Source organism: Pipistrellus hanaki (genome assembly GCF_964339955.1).
Source record: "Pipistrellus hanaki genome assembly, chromosome: 11".
NCBI classification, from domain to species: domain Eukaryota; kingdom Metazoa; phylum Chordata; class Mammalia; order Chiroptera; family Vespertilionidae; genus Pipistrellus; species Pipistrellus hanaki.
The window spans coordinates 71,304,628-71,312,643 of NC_140513.1; the positions used below are offsets into that span (position 1 = coordinate 71,304,628).

Genomic DNA, 8,016 nt, shown 5'->3' on the forward strand with positions numbered 1-8,016 from the left:
GCACAGCTGCCCGCTGACCGCCCTGGTTGTCTCAGGCACCTGGGCAGCCTGACCACGATTCTGAACGCCTTATGCCAATTGCCGCTTTGGTCTCTAATACATTCACCCCATTTGAGATGAAACCTATCTTATCTCCTTCACTTTCAATCTCATTTGGTTTGGATTTCAATGAAGCACAGCGTTCTCTGTGTTGACCTAGAGTTTAAATACCCCGCCGGCATTTCTATGGCACAGCCTGAGCTCGAGGGCCGGGACGGGCTCACCAGGCTGCACACTGGGCCCACTGGGCACATCGGTTTACATCCAGACTCTGCGCAGTCCTTGCGAGCTGATGCCCTAAGGACACACACCGCCCCACCTCCGCCCCCCAGCCTGGTTCCTGGCCTCAGGGAGAGGCCGCGCTATGGCCTCGGGCAGAGCCAACCCGCGGAAGCTCGGGGAGAAGATCGCCCTGCACACGCAGCGCCAGGCCAAGGAGACGCGGGCCTTCCAGCAGCTCATGACCGACCTCACCCTGTCGTGGGTTCAGTATCAGAAGCTTCAGCAACTGCGCCTGACACAGTACCAGGCGGGTCTTACCCGACGTGAGCCAGCGCGGAGCAGTGCGTGGGAATTCCAGCCGTCCTTTCCTCAAGCCCAGAGCGTGCAAACACCGCCCCTGCGGCCGGTGGAGACCCTGGCGGAGAGGCACTGGGGGACCAGCTTCCACAACCCTCACGATGGCCTGGAAACAGGCCTGGGCGGCAGTCTGATGGCAGCACTTTTGGAGCCAATTACTCCTCACAGCCCCTGGACGAGAGTGGCCACGGCAGCAGTGTCCTCGGAAGGAAGAAAGGCATCCTGGGTTCAGGCTGACATCTGCGCTGAACAGGACCCAGTCTGATTCTGCTGTCACAGAGTGCTCTGAGCACCCAGCCGGGACCCCTGTGGAGGAGGGGCCGGTCAGCCTGGCCGGCCGCACACATGGGTTTCTGCGATGGTGAGCACAACGGACTTGGGAAGCGTCGTCTCTCCCCGGTCACTGAAAGAAGAGAATCTGTTAAGCGTCCCCGAGCCACTGCCAGAGCCGCTGTGGGAGAGTCGGCCGCTGTCAGGGAGCCCTCGGTCCTGTGATGTCGGCGGGGGCTGCGCTTTCCCACACAACAGTCCACACACGGGCCCCTCCCCCCCCCTGGGGACCCTGAACACCGGAGGGCCCTGCCGGACCTAACCAACCTCCACCACTGGCGCCCCTGGACACCGGGAACCCCTCTTTGGTGGCATGAGTATGGGGAACAGTGTGGCAGCCTTCCTGCCGCTATGACTCACCTGGGCATCAGAAGCTCTTCCGGTCTCCAGAGCTCGCAGCGCAACCCGTCCATCCAGGCTGCGCTCACTAAGACAGCGCCTCCTCCTCCCTGAACCGCCACCGCCCACACCGCCCAGCGCCTCGCCCTCCACCGTCCCTGCGCCTTTCCCTCAGCAGCCCTCCCTCTCCCCACAACCCGAGCGGCCCCTCCCGGGCAGGCAGCCTCCGCCAGCCCCCTCATGCTCTCCTGGCCCGAAGCACATCGAGGCTTCAGCAGACAGCTCTCCTCCGCCAGCCCCATGAACCCCTTCCTGCCTCACACATGGTGTCCTCTGACGGGAGCGCGCTTTCCTTCCTGCCCCCGGAAGCTCAAGCTCAAGGGTCCCTTTCTCCCCCATACCCCAGCCCCCAGGAGCTCCCCAGCCTCTCCTGCAGCAGCCCCACGCCCAGGAGCCTCTGCTCAGCAGCCACTGGCAACCCCGTCCCTGCCACAGACTTCCGGCTCCTCACGGCCCAGGACTCGCCTTTGACCAGCTTCTTCCCAGATGTGAGCTTTGACCGGCCGTCCGTGAGGCCGGCCCAGCTTTCCCTCCGCAGGCACCCGGGTGCAGCACGGCCCAGGAGCCACGGGACTCATTTCATCTGAGACCAAGCCTGTATTCCAACATGAATTCTCCTCTGTCCTGTTTCCTTTCTCCCAAGTCTACTGTATATCCCCTGAGCTGAACTGTTTGTTGTGTATTCCCGCCCGTTTGCATATCTGAAGACATTTCCAGTTCTGACTCACATCGGCTTTTCAGATCCATGCGCAGATGGTTCTGAGCATGTTTTCATCGCTCGTGACGAACCATCCTGGCAACGAATCAGACTTCCCGCTAGTGTCCTAACTCCCAAGTTCCTTGTCAAACAATATTTAAAGATAGGACTTTGTATAAAGTAGCTTCCAAGTTTTAAAGTGCATCGTATTACACCTTTTGTAATTAAAAGCACAATGAGCTTGTACAAAAAAAAAAAAAAAAAAAAAAAAAAAAAAAGAATCAGGAGATCTCACTCACCACTCACTCCTTTTTTCTCCCTCCCACTCACCTGTATGGCGCCAAGCCCAGGATGGCATTGGGGACCAGAGAACGGAACCCACAGTGTCCTCTCACCTAGTGGGGGAGGGCCAGAGAGGAGCCCCGGAGAGCTGCCTGGGGGAAGCTCAGCAGGCCCAGGGGGGAGGCTGCCAGGGGTCCTCGCAGAATGGTGAGAAGCACAGACATTTAGTAAATAGAAATTTCCCTGCCCTACAGACGGTAGCTAAAGGAAGGACCCACGTTTCTCTTTAGCCTGAAGCTGACATTGCTTTTATTGATTGATTGATTGATTGATTGATTGATTATGGTATCACATAATTGTCCTCATCCCCCCAATCCCATCCCAAACCCCTCCCCACATATGCCCCCACCCCCCTGTTGTCCATGGCCACTGGCCAGGCCCATATGCATGCACACAAGTCCTTTGGTTGATCTCTCCCCCTTTACCCCCACCCTCCCCTACTTTCCCTCTGAGGTTTGAAAGTCTGTTTGCTGCTTCTCTTTCTCTGGGTCTGTTTTTGTTCATCAGTCTATGTTGTTCATCGTTTCCTCTAGATGTGTGAGATCATGTGATCTAAGAAATACCCTTGCAAGAACCTAAACAGAGAAAAGCCATAATGGTTATGCTGAGAGGCAAATGAATCATTCTGTAGTGAGTTCCTTTCTGGGCCAACAGTTCCTTTGAGTCCCAATTTCAATGTAAAAAAACAAACAAAACAAAAACAAAAAAGTATCCCAAGGCAAATTTATAGAAAATAGCCCTTTATTAACTTTTGGTCGAGAATACGTTTGTATATTTTCAGAAAACAACTCCGAGACCATCTGGAATCCGGTAACAGAGAGGAATAGACAGAAGTGCTCCAGCCATGAAGACAGAGAGAAACAATTCGGAGATGGAAGATGCTGAGGACACCTTGCCATACCAGCAGACAGCAGCTGCATGTTGCTGAAGGATGCCCAGAACCAAACCAGAGACAGTCGGACCTGCCTCACCACGGTTTGTCCACCAACCAGATCTGAAATAGCATGGCTGACATGTACAGATAAGGAACTATCTGACATTGCTTTTAGCTCAGAGTAACCTGCACCCCACTGAGGCACAGCTTCGGGTGCTCATTCTGAACTCCACAGTTCCCTCCTTGGGAAACCCCCCCACACACACACCCCAGGCAGCCTCACATTCTCAAAGCTGGGCTGCTATCATCACCCAAGCTCCCAAGCGGCAGTCTTGCTGCCCGTGGAGGACTGCCGGACCTCAAAGTATTCCCCGGAGGCGCAGAGACCCGAGCTTTGCCCCCGGGCGCTGCCTGTCTGACCCAGCATTGATTCTAAGCTGTTTTAGAAACAAGGCTCAGGACTAAATGTTGGCCTTCCCCGTTTCCTGCCATGAGACTCAGAAAGAGCAGCCTGTTGCCGGAAGGAGGTCTTGGGATGGGCGTTAACAAACAGTTTGAAATCAGTATCGCAAAAGGCAGCTTTGGCAAACCTTTGGTTCCCTTCAGTCCTACCTGTGAAACTAGGTAAGTTTTATATTCCAGAAGCTACATGGTGGTCTGCTCCGTATTTCCCTGATCCGGTCATTCATAGCTGAGAGCAAGTCAGTTCAGTTCCTCTGTGGAGTCCCATTTCTGGAGGCTGTGAACGAGGCCTGTACTGTGTAGACAAGCAGTCAGGTGTTTCATAAGAGGTCTGACTGAAAACAGAAATAGCCAAGGTTAAATGTCAGAGCCAATTAGAAACCGGTTTCTGGCCCGTCAGGCTGTCAGTGGAGAGGGCTTCTGGGCGCACAGCTGAGCTTCCCTTGCTGGAGTGAGGGAGGCCACGGTGACCGGCACATTCTCCTGGCCTGGAGCTGCACCTCCCGGGCCACGTCCTCAGGTAAATTCTCTGGTGGCTACACAGCGTCACCCTGAGCTTGATCAAGCCCAAGTTGTGTGACTTCTTTGAAGTTTATATTATGTTGTTTCAGGGGGAAAAAAGTGCTATTCTCAATAATTACGTAAGAAAACTAGAAATATTCAAAATCCAGTCCAGTTTCTAGGTTAAAAAAACATATAAAGCTTTAAAAACAATTAATAACTAGAATCTAATATCCACAACCACACATTACAATTTCTCTCTAAAATCACCCTTCATTTTAGCAATGATAGCTAAGTTAACACTAACTTACTTAATTTACTAAGCCTAGTTTCAATAGATTCGGCCTGATTACTTACATACATACAAGAGGCTTTTTCAAAACTGCTCTGCTGGAATTTTGTAAGGAACCTCCAGATTGAACTTGAATGAGCTTCACGAGGCTAAGAGGCCACGCCACACAGTCACCGCCAGCCTTTTGTCTGCAAGGCCTAGCGATTTGGGTGAGTTCTTCAGGTTCTCAAGCTCCCCAAAACATCCTGAGGTTCTTTCTTCACTGCCTCCCAGAAAGCAACTTGGGTTCCTCACCTTCTCGGAACCATGGGTTCCTCACCTTCTCTGAACCATGTTTTTCCAAGGGCTTTTATTGGCTTCCAAAACCAATCTTTCTTTTTTTTTTAATTTTGTTTTTATTGCTTTCAGAGAAGATGGGAGAGGGAAAGACAGAAACATTAATGATGAGAGAAAGTCATTGATTGGCTGCCTCCTCCATGCCTGCTACTGGGGATCAAGCCCACAACCCAGGCATGTGCCCTTGACCGGAGTTGAATCTGGAACCTTTCAGTCCACAGGCCAATGCTCTATCCACTGAGCCTAACTGTCTAGGGCCAAAGTCAATCTTAATTCCTTCAAGCTTTTTGGTGACATCAAAGTCTATGCATGTCTCTTTCAACATTATATTTAATCAAATCTTTTAAAATAATATCAGTTTCCAATTCTGACCTGATATAAAGAGAACAGATTTGTACTGAATTTGTGCAAACAACCATATTGATATGAAAATAATAATACTCATTAAGAATTTCCAAATTCTATAAAGATAAGGTACAGTGGAAAATATAAATGCTTCAATATTTCCTACAAAGATATAAGTTACCAAATTTCTCTACAATAAACAAGTTTTCTTGTATTTGGAAACAAAACAAAAAATTTCAAATCAGCAATAGTTCAAATAAAAGTTATAGAGTTTAAATCATCCTCAGTTCATTCAATCCCATACAATTCTTGTTTATCTTGATCATTGGCCAGCATTTCCATGAATCCAGTTATTCCTGAGAGTTCTATAAATCTTCATATAGTTTAAAGTTATGATCTCAAAGTTTATTCTCAGAAAACTCTATTTTAGAATAAGACAGAGTTCTTCCCACGAATCTTTCTGAAGATAAAACATTTCAAAGCATCAAAGGAAAACAGTAACAGTCTGTAAATGACAAAACTTAAAATGACACAGTTATAGATATGATGAAAATACAATTAATAGAGAATTGTGTGTTTTTTAATAACATTTTAAGATAATCAGAATTACACATGGAAACATATTATGACTTTGTAGACTCTTAAAGATCTTTATATAATTCTAGATCATTTTAGTATTAATATATACATACAAGTAGAAATAAGCATTATTTTATATTTGACAAAGCTTTTCATGTAATTTGAGCATCTCAAATAGGCCTCATTAGTTTAAATTTTCTCTTCTATAAGGAGAGAGAACAAATCTTTGAGATATTCCATAAGCTCATTGGAATAGCTCAAAGATATTTACAGGTTATGAAAATGTCTCCTTTTAAAGTTTGAACCCTGAGAAGGTTATCAAACATATTTGACCAAAAAGATCTGTTGTCATCATGAAAAATATTTAATTATCTCACACAAAGTGAAACAAAAGGTCTCAAACATAAACTCTAGTTTCCTATTGTTAGCCCAGGGTTAGCTCTCAGGCTTAAGAAGATGGGTTCCCTTAAGAAATGAAGGAACTGTGTCTCATTGATTAGAACAATGAGACACAGAACTATTTTAATAAAACAAGATCTTTTCTTTCTGAATAGAAAACTTTTCATAATGTCTTTTTTAATAGAATTTTTAAAATATATATTTTTATTGATTTTAGAGAGGAAGGGAGAGGGAGAGGAAGAAACATCAATGATGAGAGCGATTCATTGATCAGCCACCTCCTGCTTGCCCCATACTGGGGATCGAGCCTGCAACCCAGGCATGTGCCCTTGTCTGAGATCAAATGCAGGATCCTTCAGTCCGGAGGTGGATGCTCCATCCACTGAGGCAAACCAGCTGGGGCTCATAATATCTTATCTGGAGTAGGACAATACACATGGGGGAAACTCTCCTCTTAACAGTGAAAAAGAACAGAACTCCGGTTTTGCATTAGCTTATTTTGGATATTTAAATTAGTTTATTTAGCTTTGGCCAGTCTAACTTAGCAGCAGCTAGAGCATCAGACTAAGCACCCAAAGATTGCAGGTTCAATTCCTGGTCAAGGGCACCCACCTCAGTTGCAGGCTTGATTTGACCCTAGTCCAGGTGCATGCAGGGGGCAACCAATCGCTGTGTCTCTCTCACATCGATCTTTCTCTTCTTTCTCCAATTTCTCTGAAAAGCAAGCAATGGAAAAAATCCTCAAGTGAGGATTAACATAAATAAATAAATAAATAAATAAATAAATAAATAAATAAATAAAATTCATTAATTTAATTATAGTTAGTCCCACCTTATTCTGCATAACCATATATAAAATTTTCTTTTTTGAGATTGCTGTTCACAAACTTTCTACAACTTCCTTTGTCCCTTTTAGTTTTCTCCTTTTTAACTCATTCAGAAGTAACCAACTTCAGAAAAAATTATTTTCCTTTAATTTCCTTGAAATAGTATCTTCATACCTTATACCTTCTATTACCAAAAACATATTTTTAAAAATTTAATTATAATTCTTAACTCCTTGAAACCCTAATTTCTAGTGACAATTAAAAGTAAGCATTCTTTCATTGTCAAATACATTTATAATTTTTAAGAAACATATATTAATAAATTACAAGACATTTATTAATAGATCCAAATTTATCTTTTAATCTTTCTGTAATAAGAAGCCAAAAGTAGGTAAACTTAAAATAATCTAATAATGTTTCAGAATTTTATTTTGAAATATCTAGATATTCAATAATTTATTTCATTTAGCTTAACTTAGTAAAACTCTAAATTTAAAGTTTGGGAAACTATGGTTAAATATATATATGCTTAGATATCTTATTTATATAAAATATAATATGTACTAGAGGCCAAGTGCACAGGATTTGTACACTGGTAGGGGGTGTGGCCGGCGGAATTGGCTCCCTGCGGGAGCAGCCACTCATCCCGGTCAGCCGAGCAGCGCTCCCACTATGGGAGTGCACTGACCACCAGGGGGGAGGCCTTGCATTGAGTGTCTGCCCTCTGGTGATCAGTGCGCGTTATAGTGGCTGGTTTATCATTCGGTCACTGGGCTTTTATTAATAGGATTATATAATATGTATTGTTATGTATCATATAACTATTATTATTATTATTATTATATTGATTTTTTACAGAGAGGAAGAGAGAGGGATAGTTAGAAACATCAATGAGAGAGAAACATTGATCAGCTGCCTCTTGCACAACCCCCACTGGGGATGTGCCCGCAACCAAGGTACATGCCCTTGACCGGAATCGAACCTGGGACCTTTCGGTCCACAGGCTGATGCTCTA

General features: G+C 45.7%; 1 pseudogene across 1 annotated transcript; it reads left to right on the plus strand.

The window, feature by feature from the left end:
- Positions 1–403: 403 nt before the first annotated feature.
- On the plus strand, positions 404–2,117 carry LOC311629644 (CREB-regulated transcription coactivator 3-like; annotated as a pseudogene). The gene has a single exon. The product of its transcript is annotated as a CREB-regulated transcription coactivator 3-like (transcript).
- The last annotated feature ends 5,899 nt before the right edge of the window (positions 2,118–8,016 follow it).